The sequence below is a fragment of the Periplaneta americana genome, chromosome 4, assembly GCF_040183065.1.
Source record: "Periplaneta americana isolate PAMFEO1 chromosome 4, P.americana_PAMFEO1_priV1, whole genome shotgun sequence".
In the NCBI taxonomy this organism is placed as follows: domain Eukaryota; kingdom Metazoa; phylum Arthropoda; class Insecta; order Blattodea; family Blattidae; genus Periplaneta; species Periplaneta americana.
In genome coordinates this window covers 141,125,880-141,144,563 of record NC_091120.1, presented here as the reverse complement: position 1 = coordinate 141,144,563, position 18,684 = coordinate 141,125,880, and the positions used below count along the sequence as shown (strand labels likewise).

General features: G+C 36.1%; 2 long non-coding RNA genes across 2 annotated transcripts; one reads left to right on the top strand and one right to left on the bottom strand.

Moving 5' to 3' along the window:
* Positions 1-8,503: 8,503 nt before the first annotated feature.
* LOC138698234 (uncharacterized) lies at positions 8,504-10,751 on the top strand. The gene is made up of 3 exons (XR_011331780.1): positions 8,504-8,949; positions 9,064-9,171; positions 10,544-10,751. It is a non-coding gene; the product is annotated as an uncharacterized lncRNA (long non-coding RNA).
* Positions 10,752-13,800: 3,049 nt separating this feature from the next.
* On the bottom strand, positions 13,801-17,166 carry LOC138698233 (uncharacterized). The gene is made up of 4 exons (XR_011331779.1): positions 16,881-17,166; positions 16,662-16,756; positions 15,363-15,475; positions 13,801-14,698 (listed from the first exon to the last, which is right to left on the bottom strand). It is a non-coding gene; the product is annotated as an uncharacterized lncRNA (long non-coding RNA).
* Between the last annotated feature and the right edge of the window lie 1,518 nt (positions 17,167-18,684).

Genomic DNA, 18,684 nt, shown 5'->3' with positions numbered 1-18,684 from the left:
CTCCTAAATATTTTGATCTGTTTACTTATTGTATGTAGTAGTAGTAGTAGTAGTAGTAGTAGTAGTAGTAGTAGTAGTAGTGGTGGTAGTAGTAGTAGTAGTAGTATTAATAATAATAATAATAATAATAATAATAATAATAATAACAATAAATCATTTTTTATTATCATTATTATTATTATTATTATTATTATTATTATTATTATTATTTTATATGCAGCAGAAAGCCATAAAATTACTCTTGTTAACTGATAATATCATTATGCTAGGGAGGTGATAAAAATTGTAGAATAAGCAACCATTTTCAGTTCATTATGCGGGAAACAAATGATGTATTATAGTAGGCCTACGGTAAAGAATTTGCATTTTGAAATATTGGCAAAAAAATGAACACATGTAAGGAAGTGATAAAAACAAACAAATGTTAGGGAAGTGATAAAATTGTAACGATAAACAGCCATGATTGCTTGAACCACGTCCTTTTGTACCATTTAATTAGTCGAAAGTAGTATGAGGTAGGAAAAGTGTATTATGAACATGAAATATTAGAATATTTACTAAAATAATAATTTTGTGTATTTTTTTTTTTTATTTCTGAGATTTCAAAAGTCTGTTTAATAATACTTTCATTGCAATTCTACATTATTACGAAAATATTTGTGTAGGTACTTGTGCCGGTGCTTCTGGTGCGATGTTGCTTGTTCCGGAGCTTGTGGAAAGGTGTCGGTGCTTGTGCCGGTACTACTGGTGGGGTGTCGGTGCTTTTGGTGAGGTGTCCGTACTTTTGCGGTGCTTAAGGTAGGATAACGTTTCTTTTGGTGGGGAGCCGGTGCTTCTGGTGGGGTGTCTGTGATTGTAGTACTATCCGCGTACTTATGGTGGGGAGCCGGTGGTTCTGATAATACGCCGGTGTTTAAAGTTGGATGACGGTCCTTGAGTTGGGTTGGCGGTGCTTAAGGTAGGATAACATTTCTTTTGGTTGGGAGCCGGTGGTTGTGATGATACGCCGGTGTTTCAAGTTGGATGACGGTCCTTGAGTTGGGATGGCGGTGCTTAAGGTAGGATAACATTTCTTTTGGTGGGGAGCCGGTGGTTGTGATGATACGCCGGTGTTTAAAGTTGGATGATGGTCCTTGAGTTGGGATGGCGGTGCTTAAGGTAGGATAACATTTCTTTTGGTTGGGAACCGGTGGTTGTGATGATACGCCGGTGTTTAAAGTTGGATGATGGTCCTTGAGTTGGGATGGCGGTGCTTAAGGTAGGATAACATTTCTTTTGGTTGGGAACCGGTGGTTGTGATGTTACGCCGGTGTTTCAAGTTGGATGACGGTCCTTGAGTTGGGATGGCGGTGCTTAAGGTAGGATAACATTTCTTTGGGTGGGGAGCCGGTGGTTGTGATGATACGCCGGTGTTTACAGTTGGATGACGGTCCTTGAGTTGGGATGGCGGTGCTTAAGGTAGGATAACATTTCTTTTGGTTGGGAACCGGTGGTTGTGATGATACGCCGGTGTTTAAAGTTGGATGATGGTCCTTGAGTTGGGATGGCGGTGCTTAAGGTAGGATAACATTTCTTTTGGTTGGGAACCGGTGGTTGTGATGATACGCCGGTGTTTAAAGATGGATGACGGTCCTTGAGTTGGGATGGCGGTGCTTAAGGTAGGATAACATTTCTTTGGGTGGGGAGCCGGTGGTTGTGATGATACGCCGGTGTTTAAAGTTGGATGACGGTCCTTGAGTTGGGATGGCGGTGCTTAAGGTGGGATAACATTTCTTTTGGTGGGGAGCCGGTGGTTGTGATGATACGCCGGTGTTTAAAGTTGGATGATGATCCTTGAGTTGGGATGGCGGTGCTTAAGGTAGGATAACATTTCTTTTGGTTGGGAACCGGTGGTTGTGATGATACGCCGGAGTTTAAAGTTGGATGATGGTCCTTGAGTTGGGATGGCGGTGCTTAAGGTAGGATAACATTTCTTTTGGTTGGGAACCGGTGGTTGTGATGATACGCCGGTGTTTCAAGTTGGATGACGGTCCTTGAGTTGGGATGACCGTGCTTAAGGTAGGATAACATTTCTTTTGGTTGAGAACCGGTGGTTGTGATGATACGCCGGTGTTTCAAGTTGGATGATGGTCCTTGAGTTGGGATGGCGGTGCTTAAGGTAGGATAACATTCCTTTTGGTTGGGAACCGGTGGTTGTGATGATACGCCGGTGTTTCAAGTTGGATGACGGTCCTTGAGTTGGGATGGCGGTGCTTAAGGTAGGATAACATTTCTTTTGGTTGGGAACCGGTGGTTGTGATGATACGCCGGTGTTTAAAGTTGGATGATGGTCCTTGAGTTGGGATGGCGGTGCTTAAGGTAGGATAACATTTCTTTTGGTGGGGAGCCGGTGGTTGTGATGATACGCCGGTGTTTAAAGTTGGATGATGGTCCTTGAGTTGGGATGGCGGTGCTTAAGGTAGGATAACATTTCTTTTGGTTGGGAACCGGTGGTTGTGATGATACGCCGGTGTTTAAAGTTGGATGATGGTCCTTGAGTTGGGATGGCGGTGCTTAAGGTAGGATAACATTTCTTTTGGTTGGGAACCGGTGGTTGTGATGATACGCCGGTGTTTAAAGTTGGATGACGGTCCTTGAGTTGGGATGGCGGTGCTTAAGGTAGGATAACATTTCTTTTGGTTGGGAACCGGTGGTTGTGATGATACGCCGGTGTTTAAAGTTGGATGATGGTCCTTGAGTTGGGATGGCGGTGCTTAAGGTAGGATAACATTTCTTTTTGTTGGGAACCGGTGGTTGTGATGATACGCCGGTGTTTCAAGTTGGATGACGGTCCTTGAGTTGGGATGGCGGTGCTTAAGGTAGGATAACATTTCTTTTGGTTGGGAACCGGTGGTTGTGATGATACGCCGGTGTTTTAAAGTTGGATGACGGTCCTTCAGTTGGAATGGCGGTGCTTAAGGTGGTATAACGTTTCTTTTGGTGGGGAGCCGGTGGTTCTGATGATACGCTGGTGTTTAAAGTTGGATGATGGTCCTTGAGGTGGGATGCCGGTGCCTAAGGTGGGATGCCGGTGCTTGAGGTGCTAAGCGGGTTCTTTGTTCTTGGTGATGCTGCTGTTTTTTAGTAGTAGGTACTGCCGCTTCTATTCCTAGATGAAGAAGTAGTAGTTTTGGTTCAAATTTATATTTCAATAGAATACGTTGAATACGTTTAATTTATGAAAATATGCCAATAGTAAATTTTGGTGCACATTTGCTAAAAATCTGAATTTCTTACTATACTTTTTAAAGTTTAACTTACTTTTTAACAAACATTTCCCGTACATTCTTAAGCAATGTGTGTAATGTAATGTAGTAGGAAATACAAGAACAGCGTGAAGAATGTGTTTGTCAGTTAGCAACTGTCTCTGTGTTGAATTTCACGTCTAGTTATTGATTTTATTATTATATAAATATTAGGATTTAAGTCTCTTATTACAAGAAAGGGAATCATTAACAAGCAGATGATAACTTCTCACTATAAGTTACGTTTTGCGTTCTTTCAAAATATTACTTCTTTTACTTACGTTATTAATTATATTTTTGTTTGTAGTTCATTTTCCTTTAACTGTCGTATGAAAGACATACATAATTAGAAACGTCCAAATGGAAATATTAAAATTCGGTTCCTGCTTTGCACGAAAAAGCCTTTTTAATATTTTTCCAATAAAATAACGTGTTTGAATAGGGTGAGAAGAAATTTCTTGACAAAAGGGAGTATAGATTCTTTAGGCATGGGTAGAGGGAAACGTCCTCCTGTGCGTGAAGAAACAATATTGAGCACATAGGGATCAGTTGTAGGTTCGCGTTCGTGACTTCTTCAACACTAGACTGCGAAACATATGGATTGATCAAATCGGGAATGATGATCACGATCTGCTGTCATGGCCTCCACGCTCTCCCATCTTTACCCCTTGTGACCGTTTCTGTATGGAGGTATGTGAAGGATTCGGTGTTTGTGTCGCTATTTCCGGCTGATCTGCCCGAATTCCGGGCTCAAACCATTAATGTAGGCCTATTTGCTCAAATTAACAAATATGTTACTTCGAGTATGGGACGAACTTTAGGCCTATTACAGGGTTGATGTGTGCAGTGTTACTAAACGACATTTCATACAAGTTGAGAGCATGCGAAGACATTTCTCTCCCCTTATACTTTTCCTGAGTCCATCAGTAACAGACCGGTAGCTGTTACCTCTTATATCTGCACCCCCCCCCCCCAAAGTTGTACACACAAGAAAATAAAATATTAAATAAAGTACATAAGTGGATATAAAATACAGTAACACAGATGATTAACAATTACATGCTTGAATATATTTTATTTTCATTTTATTGGGTTATTTTACGACGCTGTATCAACATCTAGGTTATTTAGCGTCTGAATGGAATGATGGTGACAATGCCGGTGAAATGAGTCCGGGGCATATCACCGAAAGTTACCCAACATTTACTCGTATTGGATTGAGGGAAAACCCCGGAAAAAACCTCAACCAGGTAACTTGCCCCGACCGGGATTCGAACCCGGGCCACCTGGTTTCGCGGCCAGACGCGCTGACCGTTACTCCACAGGTGTGGACTGTTTGAGTATATTTTAGTGCCGTTCTTACAATTAATAATAAATTAAATTAAGGGATGTTAGTTTGTATTATGAAGTCAGGAGGGAGTGACATAGTCCAGATTGTTCCTTTGTGCATGCTGTAGAGTAGCAACTAGTGATGGAGAAAACATTTATATTCTGCTCTCAGTAGCTTTTTAATGTGCCAGTTGATAAAAACAACAATAAAATGAAATACAAACGCTTAGTATAGATTTTCGAAATATAGATTACCGGTAAAGATTTTCAATAATAAGAATTTTCACTAGGTTCAAAGTCAATTAGTCCAACGTTAGTAAGATAGACAGTAGCACCTTCCCCTTCACTGATGGTAACGAGTGTGAGTAGAGGGGAAAGCCTATCAACAAAACTGAAACGGGGATTAGAGAGGCACATATCGAGCACCTGTAACACTAAAAAGAAAATAAGTGGTTTTTATATACAACTGTTAAATAATATATGAGTACTTACATTGAGTGTTTGAAACAGCTTCAATCATTTGTACACATCCCGTATGTAAGACTGATGCGGCCTGACTAACGAATAAGCACGAGGAAGGGAAAGTAGATCTTATTGCACCAAGAAGCGTTAAAATTAACACAATGACTCATACCGAAGCACCAAAATAAACTTAAAATTAGATTATGATCAACTTTAACTACCTTTTGTACAATGTATTCGGAGTTTTAAAATAAAAAAAAAAACATGCAATTATAAAATACGTGAAAAATTGTATAAACAATAAATAAAAGAAGATCTATATTTGGAGATCTTTTCAGAAGGAAAGAGTGTAGGATAGCTGGAACTCTAAAAGAGTATTATACTTTTAAAAAGAGTATGTCTGGTCACCTAATGTTTGACTTCATTCGTAAATTGTAGGCTACGACTTAAGCAGATGAATGCTATAGTGTATTGAAATAAAATATTAATTGACATTAGTCGAAATATGTTTGCGTGCAAATGAACAGGGACCACTTGGTGGTTTCTAGTTTCCGAGATAATTTAAGGAATCCTAAGAGGTTCAAACTGGTGAATTTGTCTTTTTTATGACTTGGCCATGAATTATATAAAGTCGTATGTCAGCTGGATCACTCTCAAATCACTGTCTACACAATAATATAACAAGGCCCACACCTGGCGGTGAGTAACGATTCCCGTGTCTTAATTGCTTCTTACCATGCAATACATTTATTATTAATATTAGAGCAGAAAAATTCACTCCGGCGTTGAGTATCGAACCCGGGTCCTTGGTTCTAAGTACCAAGCGCTCTAACCATTGAGCTACGCCGAGGTTCAATCCACAGCACCGAATCGAATCCCTCTCCTCCAGTGTTTTTCCCTTTGTGGCCTGAGTCCAAGTTCGACATGTATGTTGACATTTATATTAAGTAAACTGCCATTATACAAAGAGCGCACTCAGTTGAGTGACTTGGTGGTGGCATTCCACAGTAACATGCATTGTTGCTCGAGGAATCAGAGTAAAGATTTTTTTTGGGCCTACAGAATACCTCTGTTGCGGTAACAATTAATATTAAAGGAGAAAAATTCGCTCCGGCACCGCGGATCGAACTCGGGTCCTTGGTTCTACATACTAAGCGCTCTAACCATTGAGCTACGCCGAAGTTTAATCCACAGCACCGGATCGAATCCCTCTCCAGTGTTTTTCCCTTTGTGGCCTGACTCCAAGTTCGACATGTATGCTGACATTTTTATATTAAGTAAACTGCCATTATATAAAGAGCGCACTCAGTTGAGTGACTTGGTGGTGGCATTCCACAGTAACATGCATTGTTGCTCGAGGAATCTGCGTAAAGATTTTTTTTTAGGCCTACAGAATACCTCTGTTGCGGTAACAATAAATATTAGAGGAGAAAAATTCGCTCCGGCACCGGGGAACGAACTCAGCACTGTATTTGGTGTGAGTTCCTTGGTTCTACGTACTAAGCGCTCTAACCATTGAGCTACGCCGAAGTTCAATCCAGAGCACCGGATCGAATCCCTCTCCTCCAGTGTCTTTCCCTTTGTGGCCTGATCGGAATTCCAAAATCCGAACAGAGAGTGTGAGTTTTTTCTCCCGCTCTTACCACTAACCCCAACACAAAACCGACCGGACAATGACTAAGCCTTGTTTGACCCAGCCGGCCAATGACACCATCCCCATCCACCTGCTCTTTCAGAGAAGCAGAATTACAAGTTGATCCTCCACTTTCACTCCGCAAGAACATTACCCCCCTCCCCAGGCAGTTAACCTCACGTGAAATTTGGACATTATTCAACGTGGAAATGTTTGTTTTGCTATTGTTTTCGAGGTTGTTGAGCTTTCTGTTTTAGCAGTAAAAATAACATTTTCGATTTAGGGCCTAATCGCATTGAAAATATTAATAATTAAAGTGTTATAGATTATAATGGCTATTTCGCTAATGTTACGTCTGAAAATGTTAACAAATAAAATGCTATACATTATACTGGCTTTTTCACTAATGTTACGTCATCTTACATAGGCCTACATACAGAAGTGTTCTGCCCATGGCCATATCTTTCACTGCAAACCCATCATTCTCCAATCTTCCCTATTATCTGCCTTCCTTTTAGTCTCCGAATAGGCAATGATCCACATACCTTAATATCGTCTATCATCTGATATTCTTCTGCCCCAAACTTCTATCCCGTTCATCATTCCTTCCAGTGTATCAAGTTGGCAGTTTCTTCTCAGTCAGTGATCCAACCAATTCCTTTTTCTCTTTCTGATCAGTTTCAGAATCATTCTTTCTTCACCCGCTCTTTACAACACAGCTTCATTTATTATTCTGTCTGTTCATTCACACGCTCCATTCTTCTCCATATCCACATTTCAAATGCTTCTATTCGTTTCTCTTCGTTTCGCCATAATGTCTATGCTTCTGCCCCATATAAATCTTGCATTCTACTAATAACGTGTCTCAGATACGAATCAATGACAGTCCTAATTCTTCATAAAATAATCGGACTCTGTATGACCTTTCAGGGCGGACATCATAAGCATGTATTCAAAATGACGTAAAATATAATATTTTTGGTTATGTAAACATTTTGACTCAGATAAATGAAGGCCATCGTGTTTCTATTCAGCATCATAACGAACTTATAGTTGACAGCAGACACATTTTAAACGGGGTGATCATGGTAAGCGATAAGTGCTTCATGTCATGAATGACAATTTTTATATTTTTCGTGGAAACTAGTATATACTGTATGCCATACCCATCAGCACAGTATTTGGTGTGAGTTCCTGAAAGGCCTATTGTGGTTTCTAGATAACCCAAGAAGTGATGCGAGATGTATCTCCAAAGTTTCTGTCCACAGTAATTGATATAAGCGCCTTTAATGTGTATATCCACGCAGTCGAATTTCCTTGTGTCTTCAGTTTAAAAGTTTAATTTGTATTCATTTATCACTTTTTTACTCAACTGAAATTCCTTGTTTTGTTTTCCCATACATTTTAAAAGTTTTGTTTCTGTAATGAGCTATCCGGAATCTTCAGGAGCAGAGAAATCGCTAAAACGTCCACTACTGCATGAAGTAAATACGTTATGACGTCAATCATACTACTTTTACTATTGCTCGGATCTCCGCAAAATAAACGAAATAGGAGTTATTTTTCCAAAACATCTAGGCCTACTGATCATTACAGCGCCTTTGCAGAGATTCCGCAAATCAACTGGAAGATAATCGACGAGTCCCTTTATAAGTAAGATAACTTTTAAACTGTTTTATTGTTCACATGAATTAGAATCAGGCCTACATAATTGTACTGGTACAGTCAATACAAATATAATGACCATGTTTGATATGCGAGTAAACGGGGTGATTCACGAGGATTTACCGTCACATAGGGCCCTATTCATAGACATTCTTAGAGCGGGTTAAATAGCTACTTCCGGTGGATGATCAGCGAACTAACGTTTTTCGTATTCATAAACTAGTGTTAGCGATAATACGTGTACTAAGAGGGGTTTGGCTGGCTAAATTTTAGCCCCCGCCGGTAGGGTAGTTTAGAGGCCGACTAGCTTAGCAAGATGGCTGTTATGATGCAGTGAATGTGGGTTATGTACGTCGAATTCGTGATGTGATATGTAGGAGGAAGACGTACCTACCGAGATTGGACATATTTAGAAAATATGACGTACACAACATTAGTCAGGCTTCTGTAAGATGTATAATAACGAATGTGTCAGTAGCAATCACTGGACTCGCGCTTCGTTACGTACGTTTTCCTAGGGAAGAAAAACGAATAACACTGCGAGAAAGTTTGACGACATCGCAAGATTCCCTTCAGGTAATTATATTTCATGATTTGAATATTGTATGTGAATGCTTTCTTAGAGAAATTTGTACTGTACCGGTACCATATTGGTACAGTAGACCTATTGTGATATTTCATCATTTTTAGGTTATTGGCGCCATAGATGGCACGCACATACCCATAACAAATGTTGGAGGAGAACTGTCACAAATATATATCAACCGAAAAGGATGGTATTCTCTATTAAACGTTCAGGTACGTACTGTAAATGAAATTACAACCCGTAAGAGGTTATGTAGACCTAGGCTGAAATTTTGGTGAAACTAGCGCTGAGGTAGTTCCGATGATTTCGATACTGAAAATCGTTGAATTTGTGAGATATTTTTTGTAGATATGCAGTTGGTCATATATGCAAGCCATTATAAAAGCCAAAAATAATCTAACCTAATCTATCACAGATTCGTATATGCAAAGTGTATAAGCAGAGTACGAAGAGAACCACCTCAGTGCTAGTTTAGCTTTTAATAACTTTATTTACATTTTAGATAGTAATGCATTATATTACATTATTTCAGTTAAATGGTACAAGAAAAAGGATTTGTAATTTGTAATTCTCCAGAAAAGCTACACTGAAGAAGACACAATAAAAAATCGCCTCAATGTTGTTGCCCCCCCCCCTCCTTCTAACTAATTACTAATATAATATGCGAGAAGTCGAGGGAGAATTATTAGAGAAATGGTGTTATATTGGTAATAAATGGGAGTGTGGGAGCTACAACAGTGCATTACAGTATGTAAGTAACAGTACCCTAGTAACTATTAAACGATTTTTATGTTGAAAGTATTTGTGGCTGCTGACTAAAACCACATGTTTATTTGGCCTACTGTATATATGTCACGTAAGTCAGTGAAGCAAATATCTATTGTTCCTTCTTCAATGTAGCTTTTCTGGAGAATTACTAGAAGGTCAGCTGTTAGCAGCTCTAAATATCAGAATGAAAAAAACTCAAAGAATAAAAACTGTTGCTTAGTTAAAAAACTTGACATTTTTTACCAAATTGCACAACAAAAGGGATACATTTCACTTATATGAGTGACAAATCACATTCGTAGCTTTCATTTGTGTACCCACATGACAGTTTTTTTAACAGTTTTAATTTTTTATAGAAATGTCCTTTATGAAATTGCTAGTTAACACATATATTACCTTATTCATTTAAGGTTATAAGTGATGCAAGTTTCCAAATTCTGGATATAGTGGCACGTTGAAGAGGAAGTGCCCATGACTCTCGCATTTTCAATGAGATTAGAATTAAGAAGCGATTTGAACAGAATGAATTTGGACGCTTCATTTTGTTGGGGGATAGTGGTTATGGTGTACACAAATATTTGTTAATGCTTGTAAAGTGAATTACTCTACTTGCAATGTATTGTGTACTTTTGTATAAGTTTAACTGATGAATTCTATATTTGTTTGATAAAATGTCTAAACTTGTAAATTGAATTAATCTGCTTGCTATATACCTAAATTATTGTGTAGTTCAACTAATTGTTTATGCCTTTAAATTGAATTAATCTGCTTGCTATCTTTTTATACCATTTTAATTGTTTTTATACCTATTTGCAGCTGCTCTCGGGCTTGGATTAGATTCCTGCTTGGACTGATTACCTGGATGGATTTTTCAGAGGTTTTCCCCAACATTAAGGCAAATGTTAGGTAATATGTGGCGAATCCTCGGCCTCACCTCATCTTGCCAAGAATTTGTGTAACTCTTGACTTGTTCCATATCTTAAAGCTTCTATGGAACACAATAAATTAAATAAAAAAAATTAAATACTGTGTTATTATTCTAAATGATCATGGACAGAATCCAATGAAAAGTAAGGGAGAATGTTAAACTTTTGTATACCACGTAATGTAACTGTGTACACCAATCACACTATTACTTTCTTATATTATATGTTTTTTTTTTTTTTTTGTTTAAGTTTGAAAGATTATCATTTTGTTGGAAATTATTTCATTCTAACATCTAAGAAAATATAAGATACTCTAAATTATGTGAACTGACTGCACAAATCACTGGTGTGCACTTTGTATTTTATGTCAATTTTATTTCTTATGAATCACTTATACATTCGTTTCTTGGGTTGCTATACCTGCAATATACACCTCAATTTTTAATATTCTAATTATTATTATTATTGCAGCAGTCCAGTACCTGTTTGTATCACTGAGCGAGTATCCCCAGCTTAGTTTGTGCAGTTCATTTCTGAAATGTTAAAAAAATGGACTCCAGAGAATTACAATTTACAAAGATAGTTCTCTTCAGCCTTAGCCATCTGCACAAGTTGGGAGATGCAAGATATGTCCGAGAAATAGGGATGGGAAGTGTAGTACAGAATGCCATGTGAGTGCAATGACCATTCAGACACTACACAGTAAAGGTGTGCATAAATTGTAAAGAAATTATTTAGAAAGAAAAAAGAGAACTGTTAATGATAATTTCTTTATAATATAAACGTTTCCTCGATAAAAGAGCAAGAGTACCAATTTTTCATAGGGCATTTTGTAAACCTGTACTCATTTGCAAGCATATTCTGGAGTATACATGTAACCAGATTGGTGTAGGCCTACATTTAGAGGTTGGTATACAGAAGGTTAATATACATACTGTACTGTGTGACAAATTACTTTCTATGCTTCCTTATTTATAGAAGTCACTGAAAATCATTATAGTCCATATATTAACATCTTCGTCAATTCGAAGTAAAACAAAAAGTTGAAGTATGTGTAACGTGGAATGTTGCTAATAAACTTATATTTGAATCAGTAATTTCTGAAAGGGCTTTATTTCAAAATCTCATCTCCATAAAAATCGCCTTACTGCAGGATTAGGGCCCTCTGAGAAGTGCTGTGAATATTGTGAAGCCTGCATAGATCTGAATAAAATACATGGAATAATCCCCATTATCAGAAAGGCGTATTCAAGTGAGAATATGATAGCGTTCTAAATTGATTTTAGCAAAAAGATTGGATAAAGTCCTTTTAGAAATGACTGATTTAATTACAGAGTTACTGTCTAATAAAAAAAAAACTCTCACATAAATTATTCCAAGTATAAATAGTGCATCCAGTGCTAATGCTCACACGTCACTGAAACAGATGGCAGAATGCGATTATTTTTTAATAGGATTTTATGATAATATACCTTTCCATGACGTAGAACAAGTTCAATATAAAAATATTTGATTTTAGGTACTGGCACCATAGATAGCACATTCTTAAGTCTTGGAGAACTTTCACAAATAAATATCAAAGAAAGGTTAATATTTGAGGAGAAAAATTCGCTCCGGCACCGGGGATCGAACCCGGGTCCTTGATTCTACATACCAAACGCTCTGACTACTGAGCTACGCTGAATTCAATCCACAGCACCAGATGGAAACCTCCTCCTTCAATGTTTCCCTTTGTGGCCTGACTCCAAGTTAGGCATATATGTTGACGTTTATGTCCAATGTCATCTGCCATTATACTAGGAGCGCACTCAGTTGAGTGACTTGTTGGCCGGGAATCCGCAGTTTAGTGCACAGTAAGCTGTACAGAAATATGAACTGCAGCTATGAGAATATTATAGACTTATTAATTGTCAATATTACAGAGATTATTCTGTAGGACAAATTAATAAGTTTATAATATCAAAGAAAGGGGTAGTATAATGGAAACTCAGGGGTTCTGTAAATTAAATTAAAACTCGTATGTAGGTTTAAACTTCGCTTCATACAATAATTTTATTCATATTTTGCATATTCACTTATTTCTAAGTTACAAACTATTGTACATTCTAAGGACAAAGGGGGAAAAGCCAAACAAAGCATATCAACATAATACAAGAATAAGCAAACGCCATTACAAAAAAAAAAAAAAATCGCGTAGCATAGAGTGAGAGTATTAAGAAAATAAATATAGACCTTAATTTTTCTCCTCATTCCTAAGTTCCATATTCATTTCAGGTTGTAAGTGATGCAAATTAGTAACTTCTGAATGAGTTTCATGCAAAAATACAGACAAGTCACCAGTAAAATGATTACAAGAAATGAGTGAAGCATTGCAGATTTAGCCCTGCATTGGAAAGAATCCCGCGACCAGATATTTACTCTAACATACAGGCTACATTTATTCAATTTACCTGAAGGGGTTAGGTACAGCTTACAGCAGTAAAATTTTGCAAATATTCAACATTTTTTCCACCATTACTGTATCTTGTACAGTTATGAAAATTAGTACGTGTAAAACACTGTCCTTCTACTATATGAAAAAAATATTTATGTATATATATTTTTTTCTAAATTCAAAATGTTGACAGTTCACTGTGCAGTGATGAAGCATTTCTCTCATAACTAAAAAACTATCCAACATTTTGTGATGAAATTTGTTGTGTATGTATGCATGTCATACCTACAATATGATGCAAAATCACATCTCTACCTTTGATAGACTGTCTGATAAAAAATAAATTCATTTAAAGAAGTGGTGAATATAAGTATTTTTTTCTAACACAAAATAAAATATTATTTATTAAGGAATGTAGTTGAAAGAGCATGATATTGTAAACATGAGTTTCAGCAATGTAATAAAAGAGAGAACATTACACTAAAGTACTACATTTCCAGTTTTTGTCCATTGTGCAACTCAAACCAAGAAATGGATTCGGAACACCTCAAATCTGTGCCTCAGTAGCTGACCATGACAATAACTTTGAAAAATATTGGAGTGCAAGAGGTCAAATGACTTTATTGTCAAATGCCTGGCATTAGAAAACAACATTTCCAGCTTTTCATTAGGCCCTCCCCCTATTCTTTTCTTTCTAATTGTGTTTTCTTAACATTTCCATTTCTAATAATAATTTTGCTTTTTTCAATTCATGGATCAATTCATTAGAGACTTCCAAGCCTAAATTAAAGACTCTGAATTAAATTTCTCTACTAATAACACCTTAATTGCATAGTTATAGACATAAGTGTAACTAAATTGCTTTAGGTAGGTACTTAAACCTCCATCAGGGAATATGTTCTAACTCAGGAACTACAGGTTCGATGAATGATGAATCCAGCAAAAACAAAAAAATAAATAAGTACCGGTAATCAGTCTTATAAATCAGCAAAACTTTTAACCGACATTAAAATAAGAAAAAGGAACACATACATATGTACAGAATTCACTAAACAACAATGTGAAAATAAAAAGTTGAAAACACTACTAGAGCCCAATATACAGTAATACTAATAGTCCTCAATCTGATGCAGTTGCCCCATTCAGCTTAGAAACTGGCCACAACTGTCCAGCAGCATATCTCCATCAAATAAACTTGTTACACTCATAACACTGTGTAGCATGCAACAACACAAATATAATAATGAACAAGGAATACTTACTACTCTACACCAAACTCCAGAAAATGATTGGGACAGAAGAATTTCAAGTTCCTATAAACTGCTGGGAAGCTTGCAAGGAAATGAAGTAGACAAGAACTCAAGAAAATTTCACTACTAGTGCTACTATTACCATCACCACCACCATTACCACTACTACTAAGTTACATCTCTAGTTCTTTGATTTGTCCCAGATAATTTTTAACTTTGCCTTTAATAATATTTTATTTCTAATAACAATTTTGTTTTCTGCAATTCATAGAACTTCTCATCACGTTTAATTTTTGGGCTTCATGCTTAGGAGGAACACTTCTTCATACTCTGTCATTCTCGATGATCTTGCAGCAGAGTCCTATGGAAAGACGAAAAAAATGTTAATCATTTGCATACTACTGTACACAAAAGACACTACTTCTTATCAAAACTGTGAATTTTTTTAATTGTCTAAGTTTGAAAATTTATCAATTGTTTGAAATTATCCATTTGATCCAAACATGCAAGAAAATTTAATTTTCTGCAAAATGTACTATGATTCAAATGCATCCCACTTCATATTGCAGATCATAAATTTTAATTGTTATGAAGCACTTATACATTAATTTGTTGGTTGGGTTGGAATAACTGTCATACAATGTATCACTCAATTTCTAGTATTCAAATTAATGTTCCCTTGTTTAACCGTTTCATATTAGTGATACATTGTAATATTATTGTTGCATTTAATATTTATGTCTTAATACTAACTAAACTGTCCTTCATTAAAGAAAAATAGCCATAATTTTTCATCATGTACACAGTTGTAAAGTCCCATTCTGACCCAATGGACTGCCTTGAAATAATATACAGTACACTGTATGATTATTATAAACCACAAAAAAAGTAAATTAAAATCATCAGTACCAGTTGCAGAAGACACAGCTCTGCTGGATACATTAAGAAGATTGATTGATTGATAATATTGTAATCATAAATAGGCCTAGCAATATTCTTAGGTATGAATGAGATCTTAAACTTACCTGTTGTTGATTACTGTAGAGACTGTTAACGCCCATTCACCTGGGATTGTGGAGACAGGATTTATTGCAGACATACGTGGGATTGATGATGATGATGGTGCAATAATGACATCCTGAAATAAGCATGTAAGTTATTAATATTAAATGAAAACGTAAACATAATACTTATTGTATTATATAGATCTTACATCAGCATTACAGCTATGAGATGTGGAACAAGTAAATTAAGCAAATAGCCAAAATATGTTCATTAATATATAGTAAGTATTTAAAACATAATTAAACTATGCATCATTTTGCAAAAATGAATATAAAGCAATTTTGTTAATTCTTTTCTAAATTTTTCCTCTTGACCCATCAAAGCTTTAAGATAATACATAAACAGTGAACGTTTTACAACAGCTGAGAATAATAGAGGTTAAATGGAAATCTAATTTGTCTTGTATTATATACACAGTGTGTTTAATAAATCATAATATTATATTATGGATGTTTTGATTTCTGACATGAAACATCATGTAGGCTACTCAAAGAAAGCCTAAGGTGGAAAATATTTCTTGCACTCCTGTCATTATTCTTAGGGCTTTCTATTGTAACACAATAAGAGGTAGGCCTAATCTATGTTTACATCACCACAACTACAGATTACATAGGCGTATGAGGTTTTGTCTTTTCAGTGCTGTAATAAATATGAGTTTGATATATATTTTATAAATCACTTACTAGCGTTCTATAAACACACAAGATAATGAAATTTTATAGCTGACCATCAATATGGATTCTACAAATTTCTTATGCTTATGTAGGTAATTCTAACCTCAAATAATGCTATTTCTTTTGACAAAGTAGAGAAAAGGATATCTCAGAAATCTCTAGGCGTTCCTACTGCCCTTTAAAATAAGGTCTCAGTTTTGATAATTCTTGTACACAAGATATTAGGCCTACGTTAAGGTATGATTGATAATTGGGGAAGCCGATAATTGTGTGGGTTGACATCAGATGTTTGTGGCCCAATCCCCTATAGGTATTTACAAAGCCATATTATCCAAACTGCATTTATGGTAGTTGAGTATAGGCGTAGCTTGCATTTTCACGATTGTTGTGAATTACATTTTACTAGCATTATCAGCTATATTCCTACAAGATATATTATTTACGTTATATTAATTAGGCTACCAAGTACCTATTCAGAGTAGCCTTAGGTGACATAATCATACCAGAGCCACATTAAACATTTACCATGAAGTAATAGGCCTATCTTACTTACAAAAACATGTCCTAAGAACCAAAAACACATACCTCATATGTTAACATTCCATATCGTTTAGTAGGCCTACGTCATCAATTTCGGGAGCAGGACATCCTCCACCAGTTGTTTTTAGTTATTTCTTCAACTAAAAGTAAATAAATATATACTGAATTAGAATAATTCACTCTTTGAAGTCCAATATTTCATAATAGTTACGTCAAGGCCTAACCTAAAAATATTACGTATAATATTATAACATTTCTACTTACATTTTCGACATTTCTTCTTGTGTAGTCGAATTCCCGCACGCTGCCATGTATATTTCATGCTTTTTTTTACCACAGAAGAAAAAAACAAATAGTTTATTGTAGTTTAATATCGCCAATAACCTCACAAATAAACAGAAACGATTCGGAATCGCTTGCGTCTGAGCATGACAATTGCCAGTCTGCACATGCGCAGTAGCATTTTCAGCATCGTGTAACAGTTTCCAAAGCTAATACGCCGACTAATGTAGCCACTGATTAATCGGCGTCTCTGAATCCTGTATAAGTAACCTGGCTATAACCGGGGCTAGTTTAGAACGCTCGTAGCATGGGCTAGCGCGATGTCTATGAATAGGGCCCATAGGAACTTATTTCCGAAGACTTTCTAAGCAAAAAATGTCATATAAACTTTTGTCCTAATCTCAATATTTTAAAAGTTATACAAATTTGAATTTGTTTGTAAACTACCTTTTTCCTTCAGTTTTAAGAGTAAAAGAATATTACGGACAGAGAATGAACTACTCAGAAGTATCATTTCTTTAATTAGCTAGTGTTCTGAAGATAAACATGTGTTGTCAGTTGTTTTGTACAGATTTTTTTTTTTCAATTTTGAACTAAAAATGACATCATTCTTACGAAATTATCACAAAAATTGTTATAAATCATACGACTTTAGGAACTCGATTATTTACATTAAATTATGCATCCCAATGCACAGACTTGAAAAATTTACAAGGGCGGCGTGATTTGCAGCAATCGTTGTTATAAATGCGTAAGAAAATGTAATTTTGCAATTAAAAATCGAAAAAGAAATCTGTACGAAGAAACTATGGAATTCACAACACAGTTTTAGCTTCAGAACACTAGCTAATTAAAGAAAGGATACTGCTGAATAGTTCATTCTTTATCTGTAATATTCTTTTACCCTTAAAACTCAAGAATAATGGTATTTTACAAATAACACTTACATTAGTGTAATTCTGAAAATATTGAGATTAGGGCAAAGTTTATATGACATTTTTGCTCAGAATGTCTACGAAAATAAGCTCCGTAAATACAGTAATTTCTTCGTGAATCACCCTGTATAGTAGAGCAGCTACAAAAAAAATAATAATAATAATTCTAATATTAATAATAATAATAATAATAATAATAATAATAATAATAAATATAAATAATATCGACATAAGTCCCACCTACCTTTTTGGCCACTGGAGTTTGTCCTCTGTTTAATAGGTACACATAATAGTTTGTGTTGGGGATCCTACCCTGCGAAATAGAAGTGCTCACTGTTAGGCTACATACAACTAAAATGTACAAATTAAGCTTTCAGGAATAACTCCCTGTAAAGTTAATTTGAATAATTTCGAGGGAAAAATTGTTCCGGGGACGGGTATGGAACCCGGGACCTTGAGAGCGTTGGTACGTTTAACCAATGATCCCGGGTTCGATACCCGGCCCCGGAACAATTTTTCCCTCGAAATTATTCAACAAAAATGTAGTTCCTTCAACAGCTAACGTTACAGTTTGCTATTAGTCATTACTACAGCAAGATGCAAAAAATGGCTATTAAAACGGCTTGGATTCTGAGTGACTGCAAACTATTTCATTGGTCTGGCATACGTGATTATTGTTCTCACAACAAACATTTACTATTATTGTATTAAATGATTTCAGATTTGAGCCTCCTCTTGTGAGCAAGTTATACTTAGCGACATCAGGTTCCAAACTGCACAGACTTTGTCAATTTTGTTTCCTACATAACGCCTCTACAGTGCGCTATAAATATTATGTGAATGCAGTTTCT